The sequence below is a fragment of the Camellia sinensis genome, chromosome 4 (genome assembly GCF_055761805.1).
Source record: "Camellia sinensis isolate YWXY chromosome 4, ASM5576180v1, whole genome shotgun sequence".
NCBI lineage: Eukaryota > Viridiplantae > Streptophyta > Magnoliopsida > Ericales > Theaceae > Camellia > Camellia sinensis.
This window is the reverse complement of record NC_138964.1, coordinates 29356116-29372996: the sequence shown is the minus strand read 5'-3', so window position 1 is coordinate 29372996 and position 16881 is coordinate 29356116. Positions and strand designations below refer to the sequence as shown.

Sequence of the window (16881 nt, the reverse complement as noted above, 5' to 3'; positions counted from 1 at the left end):
TTGGCTTTTGATTTGCTTTGAAAGTGGTTTCAAACTACTTGTTTGTTTAAGCATGAGATTGAGATGTCATGATTAATGGTTTAATCTCTTTGGGGGTTCATTACCAAAGGCATGATGTCTCTTTCATGCCCAAAACAACTCTTAGTTTGAGCCCTCTTTCCATTAGAGGACTTAAATTCACTTGTGGAGTCAATTAACTAAAGAATGGATGTTAATCTAAAATAAAATAATAAAATTGGTGAATAAAAAAGGTACAAGATAATAACTTGTTTGGGTTCAATCGGACGTTAATTGAACCCTTGAGTCTTGCGTCGTTTCATACTCATTAGTGATGAAAACGGTTCAAGATTCATTTTCCACTACTTCCCTTGATCTTTCATGATAGGGAGGTGGTTTTGAGAGTCTTGTTTTATTGCATTCATTGAACTTGCACACTTGATTCATAAGTCATCATGCAATGAAATTACATCCATTGATGGTTTGTGAATCAAACTTACTACTCCATTGAGCTGTTCAAATGATAAGGAGGGGTAAATTGTGCAAACAAACCCTTGAGAATACATTGTCTTTGCTCTGTTTACTCTTTGTTGTAATAGGAAAGTCCAGTCATCCATGGCCGGCAGGCCATTACTGGTGGCCGGCAGGCCATCATCAGTGGATGGTAGGCCCTCTGCCGGCCACCAGTGCAAAATCCAGCAGTGTGCTTTTGAAGCTGTGTTAGGGATTCATGATCGGGCAAGGTTTCCTTTTCGGATTTACTTTTCTTCATTATATGAGGTAGGGACTTTCTTCGTATTATTACCTTAGAGTTATGTTAGGGATATTTTGAGAAAATATATTATCATAGAAGGCATTGCATATACATATTTCTCATATTTTTGTGTGGTTGATTTTTGGAAGAAAATTATGTTGAAATGTTAAGAATATTGGTATTTTGAACTTGATTTAGAAAAAATCATCTTGTATTGATAATTTTGTTAAAAATCCAAAAATAAAATTTATAGTTGTATGTGTTGTATCTACACACTACAACAAAAAAGGGTTTTTACGGCGCGCAATGCACGCCATAAAAACCCTTCTACGACATGCAGGCGCACATCATATTATGACCAGTCATGGAAAGTCATTCACTTTCAACGACATGCTTCGTACGCCATTAAAAACTATTTAACGACAGATTTTGTGCGTCGTTGTTACTTTTTCTACGACATGCTATAGTACACCATTAAAAACTATTTAACGACAAATTTTATGCGTCGTTATTACTTTTTCTACGACTACTTTTACACGCTGTTAATTGGTGAGACAAATAATGACACAGACTGCGCGCCGTAAAATATGTAATACAACGACTTATTATGTCTGTCGTAGAATATACAATTTTTTTTTTTTTTAAATTCAGTAGGTTCTATTTGACCAATTTTGTACAATCTAACAAATATTACAAACAAGCATCACAAAACATTAATCAACCACCAAAATATTGTTTGAAACATCAAAAAGAAACTATATCCATAAATTATAAACGTTCAACAATTGTCTATACATTCCAAACATTCGAAAACTATATCCTTAAGTTCTAAACTGTACAAAAAGTTTAAACCATCCAAAACTATGCATATCTAACTTTCTAAACATATCGACAACTTTCAAGATTTATCAAATAAATCTAGTGATTGTGCGACCATACACCTCCACAAAAACTCCAAATGCAAATCTGTCTTAAATCCAAACCTCCTCACAATGTGATCAACAAATGAAAGTGGGGTCAGAGAATTCATCTTCCATTGAAGAGTAGATAGCACTAGAAGCTCCATTCTCTGGATTATCTTGGCTTCAAACACAAACTTTGTTTCCTCCACCTAATCACAACACAAAGAAATAAATCAATGACAACACAAAGAAATAAATCAATTCTTAAGCTTCCAAACTGACCATAAAACAGCAAATAGAATGGAATTCTAGATTTTCCTCTCCAATCTTGACAGATTTATACCGGCCCACCATTGGAGTAAGTCATTAATAGAGCCTGGTAATGCCCAAACTAAACCCCACCATCTAATAACATGTGACCAAAGTAACCAAACAAGCGGACAGTGCAATAACACATGATCATCAGATTCCACCTCAGTCCTGCAGAAAACAGAAAGAACAATAACATTATTATTGAGAACTCCAATCCTTTGAAGATAGCTGGATGATTTGATCCTCCTTCTCCATGCCAACCACCCAAAGAATTGAGCTTTGGGAGGGGCAACATTTTTTCAAATAGAAGCGGTAATTATACAAATAGGGCCCAAGGACAATTCAAACCAATGATAGGCTGAGGAGACAGAATCTATTTGAGCAACCAGTAGACCACCTTAAATTGTCAAACCTGTTGTCTCTAATAGCAAGTGCAGTAAGTAGAGCATCATTTAATCTCATTATTTCCTCCACCTCCCAATAACTGGGAGGAGTGGGACTTGAACCTTTTACCACTTGAGCAACACACAATATACAGTAAATATTTTGTTTTAATTTTACCTATTTGAATTGCACATGAATCGCATATGCCAACCGCTAGTTATATATAATTCTTTCCACTTGCACGAATTATATTATATGACAATTTTGGAAATGGTAATCTTAATTACAAAATTCCAATCTCAAAAAGAGCATACGTACCAGACCTTTGGGGCATCACAGAATAACTTCAGCAGCAGGTTGGTCTGCTTCAATGCTTGCCAAACATGCTCCTTTGCGGCTCATTTATTTCCACACACTATTTGTAACAAGAATAACAGATAAAGATAATAAAAGCAAAAAAAAAAAAAAACAACAATAATAATAATCAAATTTGCAGACACACCAAAGAAGCAACACCGCAGAAAAAAGCATCAAGAGTGGGGATGGCCAAAAAGTTCTCAATGTAAGCTACACATTTCAATAAGTTTATGATTGTCCACAAATAAATCTTCTATTGTCCACACCCCAAAGATCCATTTGTTCCTGGGGGATTTCATCCCTTAAGATAATAATTGAAATTTTAGAACAATTAAAGAAATAGAAAGTTTCTTTGAAAGCATCTAATAACACCCATTCATCAAAACCCAAAGAAAGGGTTATTTCACAAGGAGAGATGAAGAAATCATCACAAATGACAACAGAACTAAAATGTTATTTCATGATAATTACAAAAAGGATCCCACAAATGATATAAATTTTTTATTTTTATAAATGTATAAATAGAGAATCCTTCTAAATAATACAAGAAAGAAAAGGCATCTAAAATGCTATATGGAACAGATAGAATACTTTCATTATGTGAACTTCCACATCCCCTGAAGTATTTTGTATTTCGCAAAAAAGAAACAAATAAAAGCAAAGAAATTGCGTACATATGGAAATTATACAATTCGCATTTGATTATTGCCCTAGAATAGGTAAATAAGAAGTAAAAATTGAAAAAGAATCCAATTGACAATGTAAAAACAAAAGTATGTTTTCACACAAGTTGCACAGTTTAGTTAGTGTAGGTCAAACCCAAGAAGCTAGATAAATGTCATAGCCATAAAGAACAATTAGCATGGTCAGCTATAAAATCTGCATATGCATATCAAATTAAAAAAAAAAAATTAAGACAGAAAAATGCACTAAAGATAAAGCTTACATTTAACTTTGATTAAGCACTGATAGTTTGTTTGAAATAACATGACTACCCAGTTGATTTGAAAAGAGAATTGCATGACTCCCCTTCCATAGATAACATTGATGCCATTCTTGTTTCCACAAATGCATCAGTAGTCCCTGTTGTATTGTATCATAGTTGTCCATTCAAGAATCCTATAACGAATCAAAATCCTAATTGTGCTAATTGTGAATCAAATTGAATCAAGAATCATAGGATTTAGCACAAACTATAAAAAATGATGTTAGACAATTGTATATATTGTGGTGGGGGTGGGTTTGGCACAAGTTACAGTTCTATAAAAGTGAGCAATACCATCTAATTTCTAAGATACTACCTTCAGATGTGGGTCTAAATCCCACAAACAACAAAATATGAAGAAAAAAATATCGAAAACTGAACAATTAAGAAAATATGAAATAATGAAGAAAATATAAAACAAAGAATTGTGAGACCGCAATAAGAACTACGAAAATCAATAAGAATACACACAATTACCAAGTAATCAAATAGAGTTCTAAAATTTAAGATCCAGCCCTCATGATCCCCTTGGCTTTTACTTTTGGTTACATCCTTTTAACTCCTAGATCCCCTTGGCTTTTACTTTTGGTTACATCCTTTTAACTTCTAACCCTTAAATCCACTCAACAGATTCTCTCCTTGCCACCATAAACTTTTGGTTACAACCACAATGCATGCTTATTTGCAAATCATCTGTTTTATACCCATGAATAATAGCCTAAATGGGTTTCGCATTGTTGCAAAAAAAAAAAAAAAGTGCAGAACATGGTTCTGCAACAAATCTAATCACCTAACTAATATTCCAAGCAACCAAAAAGAGATGGTCAAAATCTAAGAATTTAATTAGAGGAAAAAAATGAAAATTAATATGAGCAATATTGAATTGAGGACGCGAAATTCCCTATTGATGGGTGATGCAAAAAACTATTGAAACTATATCTGTGTAGGGAACAAATATCCAGGCGAGCCCACACTCCTTGCTTCCGAGCTCCGTTTCTATCCGATCACCTGCGTGCACAACAGTGGTGAGCTACCCGGTGGTGTGTGGCCGGAAAACCCCTCCGACGATCAAGTTAGCAAACACCTAAGGATAGAGAGAACGAAGAGTGAATGGAGTGTAAGTATTTCTCTTACCAAAAATGTTCGTCCCTAGCGTGGGGGGCACAGACTTGCTTATATACCTTCTATGCCCCAAATCTACTCCCAATGATCTCTCGACACGTGGTTTTGCTATCCCATCTGTCAGCACAAATCTTGCTGAACATCACCTAACCCAACTGCCAGCCCACTCTACTGGGAGCTCGGCAGCCGGGCTGAATCTTCTCGGCTGTCGACGGCCAAGCTGTGTTCCATGTCCAATTCCTCCAAGAACTGAGATCCTTTCCAACCATGATCGGCAGCATTCCGGCGGAGCCGACCTTCAGACTGGTCGTACCAGTCAACCAAAGGCCATCCAGCCGGGCTTTCGGCACAAGCTTCTCGACCGGGCTAACGGTGCGCGCCTTTGACCAAGCAACGCAAGTTGCGCGGTTATCACCTACGCAGATCCAAGTGGCTCGGTCCATCTCTGAGCAGCCCCAACTCCGAGCAAATCCAAAGTTATCACGGCCCAACGCACCATTGGGCCTCCAATTTGCTCGGCCTCTAACTCGGTCCATACCCGGCTCATAATTCTCCCTCTCAATTGCCCCTTAATTCCTTCCGCACAAGCGTGATCGGGATTACCAATTCTAACCGGGGTAACACTTCCTCGGTCCTCGGTTTGCAATACGGTGACCGGGCTACTTGACATGCCTGTCTTCAAAACTTGCCTGGTTGATGCCTCGATTCACCATCCTGTCTCTTCAGTACTGACACCGCCGTCAGTAGAGACGCGTGTCGTGGGTTGATTGGCCTCGAGCAGCCAAACATCACGTCCGTTCAGATTCAAATTTTTGGCGGTCTTATTCATCTCTATAAACATATTGAACCTTCTTTCATTTCAACCTTACCGACTCTCTCTCCTCCTTGTCGATCCAAAGCTTCTGCCTTCGCTTGCTTGCCATTACTGAGTTCGTCTTCGAAGAAGAAGACTTTGCCCTCTCCTAGTAAGTTCTCCGAGCCCTTGTTATTACTGTTTTCGTTTCATATTTTTCTTCTTTATAGCACCAAATCCATAGGTTTAGGGCCTCCCCCACCCAAAACCTTCAATGCCCTTTAGTTTCTTCACTGTTCTTCAATTTCCCTGATAAACAATGAAGATCTGGGGCGGACCGGACTCCAGATCTTCATTCGATCCAAAAAATCACTCAGACCGAGCAAATCTTTAGTTTGTCCCAACCTTAGGAGAAACCGGGATAGCAAAGAGGACTTGGCCACTCGACCGGGCTAATCTCTGGTTCGCTCGGGCGACCAAGCTCCTTGGCTAACATTTACGACCGAGGTGGTTTGGCACAATCCACGACCGAGCTCAACTCTAGCTCGTTTTGTGCGACCACGCTCCCGCTTACAATTACCCTCCATTTTCCTGCAGAGTCCAAGGGGACCAAAGATCAATCCTGAGGCTCTCAAGGACCGAGCAGCCATTAATTCCCAGTCTGTGCCAAATCACCTCAGCCGAGCTAGATTAGTCAGTCAAACATGGGGAAATTCCTCTTCCTTGTGGACACACCTGCTTCCTTGGCTACCTTCAAGGAAGAATACAGTATCCCGGCAGACGTCCACATAGAGCTCGCCGAGATGAAAATAACCCCTTGGGGCAGGCTTGACCAATGCCCCTTCACCGTGCTGTCAGTAATTGAAGGAGGCCTCCGCTTCCCGGTCAACCCTCTGATGACCGAATTTCTGTGCCGCACCGGGCTAGCACCCACCCAGGTTTCGACCAACACCTACCGAACAATCAATGGCGTGCACGAGCTAAACAACCGGCTAGGAACAAACTTAGGTTTAGCCGAGATACTACGACAATACACCCTTGGGCACACCGGCGACGGCCTGGCCTATTATTTAAAAATAAGACCGGGCAAAGAGAAGATAGTAACCGGCACCCCGGACAAGGACTTACATGATGACGACTTCTTCTGGGTGTTTGGCAATTATGAAACAGCCGACGTACCGGGCTGGTTCATCAGTAAGAACTTTGGTTCCACAAGTAAGCCGCGCTAATTTGCTTGGTTAAGTCCCTGCCTTCAACATTCTGTACTTACTATTTTTCCTGTTTCTTTTGCAGCAATTCAAGCCTTGCAATCCAACTACCAATATCCCAACGTTGAAGCCATCCGAACCGTGCTCCGTTACAGCCACCGTGATTGTAACGAGTTGCTCGGCTACACTCCAACCTACAGATACTTAGCTCCACGCCAGGGCAAAGTTACAGACTTTCTCTATGCTCCAACACCTCCTCCGGACCCAACTCTACCGGACGTGCCACTAATCTGGCTGACCGAAGAACAAGAGATGGCAAAGCGAAGCCACATCAAGAACCTCCTAACAGCCACCTCAGCCGACATACCGAGCATCACCACACACTCTCAAGCTGCCGGACAATACAGCGGCCCCGTGGTCGCCTTGGCATCTCTAGGTGCCGGGCAACCCAGACAAGAAGCTCGCCGGGCTGGCAAAAGGCCTCGCGCAGACCCATCCGCCGAGCTGGTTGCCGAGCTAACCACCGAGCAACCCACCGTCACTGTCAACCCAACACCACCGTGGCGACCGCAGCTGAAGCACCAGGGAAAGGACATACCGGCTACCGCTTCCATCAAGGGTGACAAAGAGCACCTGCTCGCCTTTGACCTTTCCAAAGCCCTTCTCGTACCGAGCGATGTGGTCGGCAGTGACCACGTTCCTAACACCCGGTTGGTGAAATCTTCTGTTAAGTCCATGGCCAGCGTAAGTCTCAATCTTTCACAAAAAATTTTACCAAGTGTTTGCACGGTTTCTTTTCTGATCAGACTTTCTTCTTGCAGGCCATCCAGAAGCAACACTTGGTCATGGAGCGAATCCATCGACTGCGGCAGAAGGCGAATGACACTGCCAGCCAAGTCCAGAGTCTGTAGACTGAGCTCAGCCGAGCAAAGTCCTCACTTCAAATTGCCAATGCTGACAACAACAGGTTGCTCGGCCAGCTTGAGGACACCGAGAAGAAGAGAGATGAGCTCCAGGACGAGCTCGACGCACTCAAGGCGTCAAGGGAGAAGGAGTGCGAAGATGCCAACAACGCCGGCTTCAAGGAAGCCGAGGACAGCTACAAGAAGCAAGTCTTCACAACTCAAGACATTTATTTCAAAGCGGGCTGGAAGTCAGCCTGCGAACATCTCGGTCAAGGTCCTGACACCGATGTGTTTGTCGCTTCCCCGGCTGCCTTCCTACCGGTCTACCTCGTGCCCTATGCCAACGACGTCTTTAGCGCGTTGCAAGCTGAGGCCGAGGAAGAGCTTGCCAAAGAAACCGAGGTCAATGCCGAGGAGGGAAGCGGCCAGGAGCAGCCCGGAGAAACTGAGACCAGTGTCCAAGAGCGAACAACGGTCGACTTGGAAGCAGCTGATGACGAATTCTCCAATCTTTCCCCCCTTGTGTATTTTTCTATCATTTTTTGCTTTGCACATGTAACCGGGTTCTCTGCCCCTCCTTTTGTACTTTTCTGTTTAATTAATGAAAAAGATCTAGTTTTACCAAGTGTTTGCACGGTCCTAGCGCTGAGTAACTTTAACCGGACAGAATTTGTTGGCAAGACAAATTTCATTAATTAACTCACATAACCGGAATAAATCATCTCGGTAGTACACCCAGAGTCGAGCAAAACTTCAAGTCTTTCAACCGGAGTGAACATCCCGGTCGAGAATACCTAAGTTGAATAAAACATCAACTTTTCAACCGGACTAATCATCTCAATTGAGAGTACCTAAGTTGAACAAAACATCAACTTTGCAACCGGACTAATCATCTCGGTTGAGAGTATCTAAGTTGAACAAAACATCAACTTTGCAACCAGACTAATCATCTCGGTTGAGAGTACCTAATTTGAGCAAAACATCAACTCTTTCAACCGGAGTGAACATCTCAGTTGAGAATACCTAAGTTGAACGAAACATCAACTTTTCAACCGGACTAATCGTCTCGGTTCAGAGTATCTAAGTTGAACAAAACATCAACTTTGCAACCGGACTAATCATCTCGGTTGAGAGTACCTAAGTTGAACAAAACATCAACTTTTTCAACCGGACTAATCGTCTCGTTGAGAGTAATTAAGTTGAACAAAACATCAACTCCTTCAACCAGAGTAAACATCTCGGTCGAGAATACGTAAAACTCAAAGCAACAAAAAATGCCAAGGCAAAGATGAGTCACTTATATATATTGACAAAAATGAGTATTACATGAAGTGTAAGGCAAAAAATTTCTTTGCACAAAAAAGAGGGCAAAAGCTAGAAATAATACAACTTGAGGTTAGCTGCATTCCATGGCCGGGTTATTCCTCTACCATCCAGGTCTTCCAAGTGAAATGCCCCCTTGCCCGCCAGACTGGTTATCTTGTAGGGTCCTTCCCAATTTGCCCCTAGTTTGCCTTCACCTGGCACCAGGGTATTGCCCATGACCTTCCGCAAGACCCAATCACCCACTTTGAACGGTCTAGGGTGCACGGATTTGTTGTATTTCCTTGAAAGCTCTTGTTGGTAGGCGGCCACATGGATAAGAGCCTTTTCCCAGCATTCTTCCACTAGGTCCAATTCCAAGGCCATGGCTTCAGCGTTCAGCTCGAGCTCAAAACTTTCACTTCTAAGGGTGGGCATACCAACTTCCAAAGGGATGACCACCTCCATGCCATATGCCAAAGCAAAAGGAGTTTCCCCGGTAGATCGCCGCGTGGTTGTTCAGTATGCCCAAAGGACACTGGGGAGTTCCTCAGCCCACTTTCCTTTGGCTTTCTCAAGCCTCTTCTTAAGTCCATCAAGAATGGTCTTGTTCAAAGCCTCGGCTTGATCGTTGGACTGCGGGTAAGCCAGAGTAGAGTTGTAGAATTCGATCTTCATATCTTCACAAAACCCTCTGAATAGGCGACCGTCGAACTGGGTGCCGTTATCAGAGATCAGAATTTTGGGGATGCCAAACCGCTTGACCACGTTCTGCCAGACAAACCACTTCACGTCTTTCTCCTTGATTGTTGCCAAAGGCTCCGCTTCAACCCATTTGGTGAAGTAGTCTGTGGCCGCGATGAAGAACTTCCGATTGCCTGGTGCTGTTGGGAGCGGCCCCACTCTATGTAGTCCCCACATAGCAAAGGGCCAAGGACTAGTGAGGGGAAGAAGTTCCCTGACCGGCTGATGGATCTGGTGGGCAAATTTCTGGCATTTCTCACACCTACGAACATATTTCTGGGCGTCGGCGTGCATGCACGGCCACCAGTAGCCTTGCAAAATAGCTCGGTAGGCCAAGGACCTGCCCCCTATATGACTGCCACAGATGCCTTCGTGTATCTCGCAAATGAAGGCTTCTACGCTACTAGGGTGCACACACTTCAGGTAGGGGCCGGTGAAAGACTTCTTGTATAAAGCGCCTGATGGAGAGAGCCAAAACTGCTCAAACTTCACTCGCACTTTATGCGCTTCCTTCTTGTCGGCTGGAAGGGTCCGTTCTCTGAGAAAGAGGATAATGGGGTCCATCCAAGAAGGACCTAGCTCGGCGCAGAGTACTTCTGTCTGCCCGGCTTCCTCAATGCTGGGCCTCAGAAGGAATTCAATCAGAAGAGGGTTGGGAGATGTGCTGTCAACCATAAAAGCAAGGCCGACCAACTCATCTGCTCGGCCGTTGTCTTCTCGGCCAATCTGTTGGACCCTGATCGCCTGAAATCACTTGATGAGGTCTCTGACCAGAGCTTGGTACTTCATCATTCTGTCATCCTTTGCCTCGTAAACCCCAGAAACTTGGTTAACCACAAGCTGGGAGTCACTGTAAACCATTAGTTCGGATGCTTGCATCGCGCTCTTGAGACCGGCCAATAGCGCCTCGTACTCGGCCTCATTGTTGGATGCTGGGAAGCCAAGGGTGATAGAATGTTCAATAGTCAGTCCATCTGGCGAAATCAAAACTATACCCAGCCCGGCACCGTGACGGTTCGAGGCTCCATCAACAAAAAGTTTCCACATTTCGCCGACAAAGAGCTTCCAACACTCTGAGGGGTCCTAAGAAGCTTGAAGGTTGATGGGATCACGGTTGCTCAGCTGTTCGACTTCCGGTCCCGTGCAGAGCGGTTCCACTTCAGCCCCTCTTGGTGATTCGGCGCCGGACTAGGCAAGTTGATCCGCAATGCTTAAGTCCGTAGGCGAATCGCCAGGTTGCAGTATTATGCCGGCGCCAGGCTCTGGGCTGAGCGGTTCCATTTCTTCCCTCCGTGGTGATGTGGTGTCGGACTCCGTGGGTTGGTCAATGACAGCCAACTCCGCCATCGTATCACCGGGTTGTAATACCGTATTAACTAAAGGGGCGTCAGTGGGGCGCGCAAGCTCCGCGTCGCCAATGCCGCCAAGCTGTGGTATTTCGGTCGAGCTTACGTTCATTTCTTCATCTGCCACGGCAATATCGACCGGGCATGCCGAATGAGTTCCAGATGAGAATTCAGCAACGAAATTGGCCAGAGTCTGGGCTTTTATAGCTGTGCACGGCTGGAATTTCACATCAAACTATCCCAATTCGACCGAAGAAGTCTGCCCGTTCGAACAAAGCTTTGAGAGGGAACTCGGTCAAAACGATGATGGTATGGGCATGGAAATAGTGTGCCAACTTCCTTGAAGCCATCATCAATGCTAACGCAAGTTTTTCCAGCGGCAAGTACCTCGACTCTGCCGATAGCAAGGTTTTGCTGACGTAGAAGATGGGTAGATGTTTGATTCCTTCCGACCGGACAAGCACTGCACTAACTGCATGCTGCGATATGGCCAGATAAAGGTAAAGTTCTTCTCCGGGTTTCGGTGTGACCAACAACGGCGCGGAAGACAAATACTCCTTGAGCTCGACCAAAGCCCGGTCACACTCTTCATCCCATGAGAACTTTGATTTCAAGGCTTGAAAAAAAAGGCGGTAGCGATCTGATGACCGGCTTATAAATCGGTTAAGCGCGGCGGCCATTCTAGCCAAATGCTGCACATTCTTAGCCGAGCTAGGCTGTTTTAGCTCTTGCACAGCTCGGATATGTGTAGGGTCTGCTTCGATACCTCGGTTCGTGACTAGGAAACCCAAAAATTTTCCGGATCCCACGCCGAAGGCACACTTAGACGCATTCAGGGGTAGCTTGTGCTTTTTTAGAATGGCGAACATTTCGGCCAAATCGGACAAATGGTCTGCTTGATGCCGGCTCTTAACCACCATATCGTCAACATAAGCCTCCATTGTCCGGCCTAGTAGAGGAGCGAACATCTTGGTCACCATCCTTTGAAAAGTTGCCCTGGCGTTCTTCAAACCAAAAGGCATGACTCGGTAGCAGAATAGTCCCCTTAGCGTAGTAAACGAGGTGGTCTCTCGGTCGGGCCCATGCATGGCAATCTGATGGTAGCCGCGGTAGGCGTCCAAGAAACTGAGCCTGTTATGTCTAGCCGTTAAGTCCACAAGCTGGTCTATTCTAGGCAGAGGGAAGCTGTCTTTCGAACAAGCTCGGTTGACGGTCTTGTAGTCAACGCAAACTCGCCACTTCCCATTCTTCTTGGGCACCACGACCGTGTTTGAAATCCACTGAGGGTAATGCACTTCCTAAATTGCTCGCGCCTCAAGCAGGTTCTTCACTTCCTCCGCAACTACCTCGGCGTGATGTAACGCCGATCTCCTTGTTCGCTGAATGACCAGCTTGGCACCGGGGAAGACATTGAGATGATGGCATATAACACTCGGATCGAGACCGGGCATGTCGTAAGGTGACCATGCAAAAACTTCGATGTTGGCCATCAAAAACTCAACCATGTCGGTCTGTTCTTGGGCTGTAAGGCTTGAGTCGAGCAAGAAGAACTTGTCCGGATGCTCTGTATCAATGCACACTTCCACCAACTCCTCGACAGCTTTGTCCTCGGCCTTGGTGCCCACGTCGTCAAGGACTCCCGATCTTCCGGTCCCTCAATCATTTGAACGAAGCCTTTGGCAGCTCAGCTCCCGTTGACCGCCACGAAGCATTGCTTCGACATGACTTGATCGCCACAAACCTCCTCGATTGCCCCCATAACCGAGGAGAATCTCACCACCTGGTGGTAGGTTGACGCTACGGCTTGCATAGCATGAAGCCATCTCCTTCCAAGGATCAAATTGTTAGTGGATGGCACCTGCAACACCCAGAACTCCACCTATTTGACCACGGATCCCGCTTTGACCGGCAGGATAATCTTTTCCAAAGGCCACTCCGGTTGTGAGTTGAAACCAACCAGTGGCGAAGTTGTCGGGGCTGAATCTGCATCCTGGAGCTTGAGCTGTTTGAAAGTGTCGTAGTACATGATCTCGACCGAGCTTCCCTGATCGATCAAGATCCATTTGACATCGAATTCTTTGACACGGAGTGTTACCAAAAGGGCATCGTTGTGCGGTGTCTGAATGCGCTCTAAGTCTCTTGAGGAGAAACTGATCACGTCTTTCTCTTCGATCTTCCCCCTTTTGATTGCAGGCTGAACCGACAAAACTTCCCTCATGTGTTCTGCCTTCTTGATCATTCCTCGGAGTTCGCATACACGCGCTGATTCCACTATGCCGTGGATGACATTAATAACCCCTTGGGGAGGCGCATCTCGATCATCCGGTCCCCGCGGATCAACCGAAGCTTGATTGGCCTTCACGCCGCCATCAATGTAAAGGTCCAAGTGTCCGGCTGCGACTAGCTCTTCCAAGTGTTGCCTCAAAGGCAAACAATCCTCTGTCCGATGGCCTCGCTCCCGGAGAAACGTGCAACGGTACCGCGGATTGAAGCCCTTCTATCCGTCGCCTAACTTAGCAGGAAACCGGACATACTCCTCGTCACGGATTTCACTAAGTATGCGATAGATTGGAATCTTAAAGACCATAGTGATGCCTGTCCTTGCTTTCAACCTTCTTTTAGCATCGACTACGTCATCCCGGTCATTCCAACGTCCCCTACCGCGGTTCTTACGATTAGTGCCACGATCCGATTCCTCAGCGCGGTCGCTAGATCGGCCGGACTCCTGCCCAACCGCGTGCACTTTGCCAGCTGACCGCTTGTCAGTTGCAACCGGAGTTGCCTTTACGGTAGATGCTGACGCATCATCCTCCACTCGGATGTGCTCATTGATGTGCTGCATTAGCTGGCCCATGGATGTCGGCTGGTGCATGGTAAGCGAGTCCCGCAGTCTATGTCCGACCGGGAGACCTCGCTTGTATTGTGTGATTGCAAGGTTGGTCGGGCAATCCAAAATCTCGTTGAAGGTCTCCCAATATCTGGAGTTGTATGCCTTCAATGTGTCGCTCGGTTCCATCTTGACACTCAGGAGGTGATCAACTTCCTTTGGTGTTTTGGTGTTGGTTTTGAAGCGCGTCACAAAGGCTTCGGCCAACTGCTGCCACCTTTCAATGCTCCCCTCCGGCAGCCTCTCGAACCATTTCAAACCTAGCTCGTCCAAACTCGACGGGAAGATCAAGCACATAAGAGCGTCATTCCGCCTATGTCCGGCCATGACCTGTCGGAAATGACTTACATGCATATACGGGTCGGTTTTTCCGTCATAGAGCGTGAACTTTGGCTGGTGGAAGCCCGCCGGAAGCGGTGCGGTCTCAATATCCGCAGAGAATGGAGTGGCACTCTGCCTCGCCATGTCTGTATCTGCAAGGAGAGGCGCGACTGGGCAGGGTAGAGGCATTCCGACCTCCTCGCTAGCGTGAATCCCATAGGATAGCCGCTGGAACGCCGGCACCCTTTGAGCCTCCTGCCGGCGAGCCCGTTCCTTCAAAACTGCTCGTAAATCCTCTGAATGAGCAGAATAAGAATACCTCGACATCGTCGCCGGACGTGAGGGTCGGTAGGTACTATCTTGCGCATTGGATTTCTCTTCGTGCGCGTCAGAATCTCCAACCTTGTAACTTCTGGTGATTGAGATGGACGGTGTACGCCGCTGGTTCTGACTGCTTGAACGGCGTGGTTGGGTGCGCTCACTGTGGTCTCCCTCTCCAGCTACACCATTTCTTTTGACATGCCGCTTCAGCTCCTCTATCTCCACCGCCATTCACCGGATGACGGCGTCCTGGTCCCTTAACTTGTGTTCCAGACGTCTGGCATGTGATTCTCTCCGCCGCCGATGACCGTCTGGACTCCGTGAATGACCATAACTTCTTCCGCGCTTATCCCGCGCATCTCTTGAATGTCCTCCTAGAGAAATCTCCAGGTCCGCCATCGAAGGAATGATGGTGAGATGTCCTTCTCTCCGTCTGCCCGACTCTGGGATAACTCCGTCGACGGCGGATAGCGGAATCTCCACAATGTTCGCCATGGATAGCGATCAGATGAGCCTAGAAGACAAGGTTTCGTCTGTCGGCTTCCCACAGACGGCGCCAATTGTGCGGGGAGCAAATATCCAGGCGAGCCCGCACTCCTTGCTTCCGAGCTCTGTTTCTATCCGCTCACCTGCGTGCACAACAGCGGTGAGCTACTCGGCGGTGTGTGGCCGGAAAACCCCTCTGACGATCAAGTTAGCACACACCTGAGGATAGAGAGAACGAGGAGTGAATGGAGTGTAAGTATTTCTCTTACCAAAAATGTTCGTCCCCAGCGTGGGGGGCACAGACTTGCTTATATACCTTCTGTGCCCCAAATCTACTCCCAATGATCTCTCGACACGTGGTTCTGCTATCCCATCTGTCAGCACAAATCTTGCTGAACATCACCTAACCCGACTACCAGCCCACTCTACTGGGAGCTCGGCAGCCGGGCTGAATCTTCTCGGCTGCCGACGGCCATGCTATGTTCCATGCCCAATTGCTCCAAGAACTGAGATCCTTTCCAGCCATGATCGGCAGCATTCCGGCGGAGCCAACCTTCAGATTGGTCGTACCGGTCAACCAAAGGCCATCCAGCTGGGCTTCCGGCACAAGCTTCTCGACCATGCTAACGGTGCGCGCCTTTGACCGAGCAACGCAAGTTGCACGGTTATCACCTGTGCAGATCCAAGTGGCTCGGTCCATCTCTAAGCAGCCCCAACTCCGGGCAAATCCAAAGTTATCACGGCCCAACGCACCATTGGGCCTCCAATTTGCTCAGCCTCTAACTCGGCCCATAGCCGGCTCATAATTCTCCCTCTCAATATCCTATAAATAATGTTGGTTGAGTGAAACACATTCTCTCCTATAATCAATGTAGAATATGCAGTTTTTATAACACTTGGAGATTGCCCCAATCCATCCTCAAAACCTGCTGAGGAGTGTGTGTTTTGGTATTGGTAATATATAGGTACTGTATATTTCTGCTGAGGGTGGTTAAAATCTTTATTCTCTTATGACAGGTACAACAGGATTTGAGATATGGAGAAGACATAAATAATAAGAGAAATGGACGAGGAAATAACAACACATACTTGTAGATTTAGTGACCGTTTCTGAGAATCAAGTTCCTCTGGGGTGAATTTAGCTTTATTGAAGCAGTGATAGAAGCAATATGAATGTTTTTGATCGGCAAGCATTATGAATGTTACAGAAGATAAACATAATCATAAATTTCAAGTGCTCATCAGGGGTTGGATTTCAAAGGAGCTCAAAGGGACAAAAAAAAGTACCTTCTGAAATGCTTTAGTTTTCAACAATTTGAAAAGAATAAGGAGAGGATAAACAGTGGAATCAATGTTTGAGGGAGAATCTAGCTTCCACGAAGACTTGTCACCATCCATGAAAATTGAATGATGAATATAAAAGCTGCAAATTTGACAGAAACATATCAATGAAAAATAATTAAATAAAAATAAACAAACAAATAAAATTATATGAATCAAACAAACCAAATATGAGTAATGCACTTATAGACTTCACCATCTAGCTCAGTTAATAGAACTATAATAAAACATGTCAATAATGAGACTTTCATTTCTTGCTAATAAGCCACAATATTCATTCAAATTTTACATTTAATAATGCACCATTTGAGCAAACCCAAATCCATGGAAGCATCATGACTATAATAAAATATTAAAAGAACAATTAAAATATACCGTGTCTCAACCACAGTAGCATACTAAATTTGCCGATCA

At 45.4% G+C, this 16881-nt stretch overlaps 1 long non-coding RNA gene across 1 annotated transcript; it reads right to left on the bottom strand.

The window, feature by feature from the left end:
* Nucleotides 1–1486: 1486 nt before the first annotated feature.
* LOC145823285 (uncharacterized) lies at nt 1487–16348 on the bottom strand. The gene is made up of 2 exons (XR_014365571.1): nt 16216–16348; nt 1487–2133 (listed from the first exon to the last, which is right to left on the bottom strand). It is a non-coding gene; the product is annotated as an uncharacterized LOC145823285 (long non-coding RNA).
* Nucleotides 16349–16881: the final 533 nt, after the last annotated feature.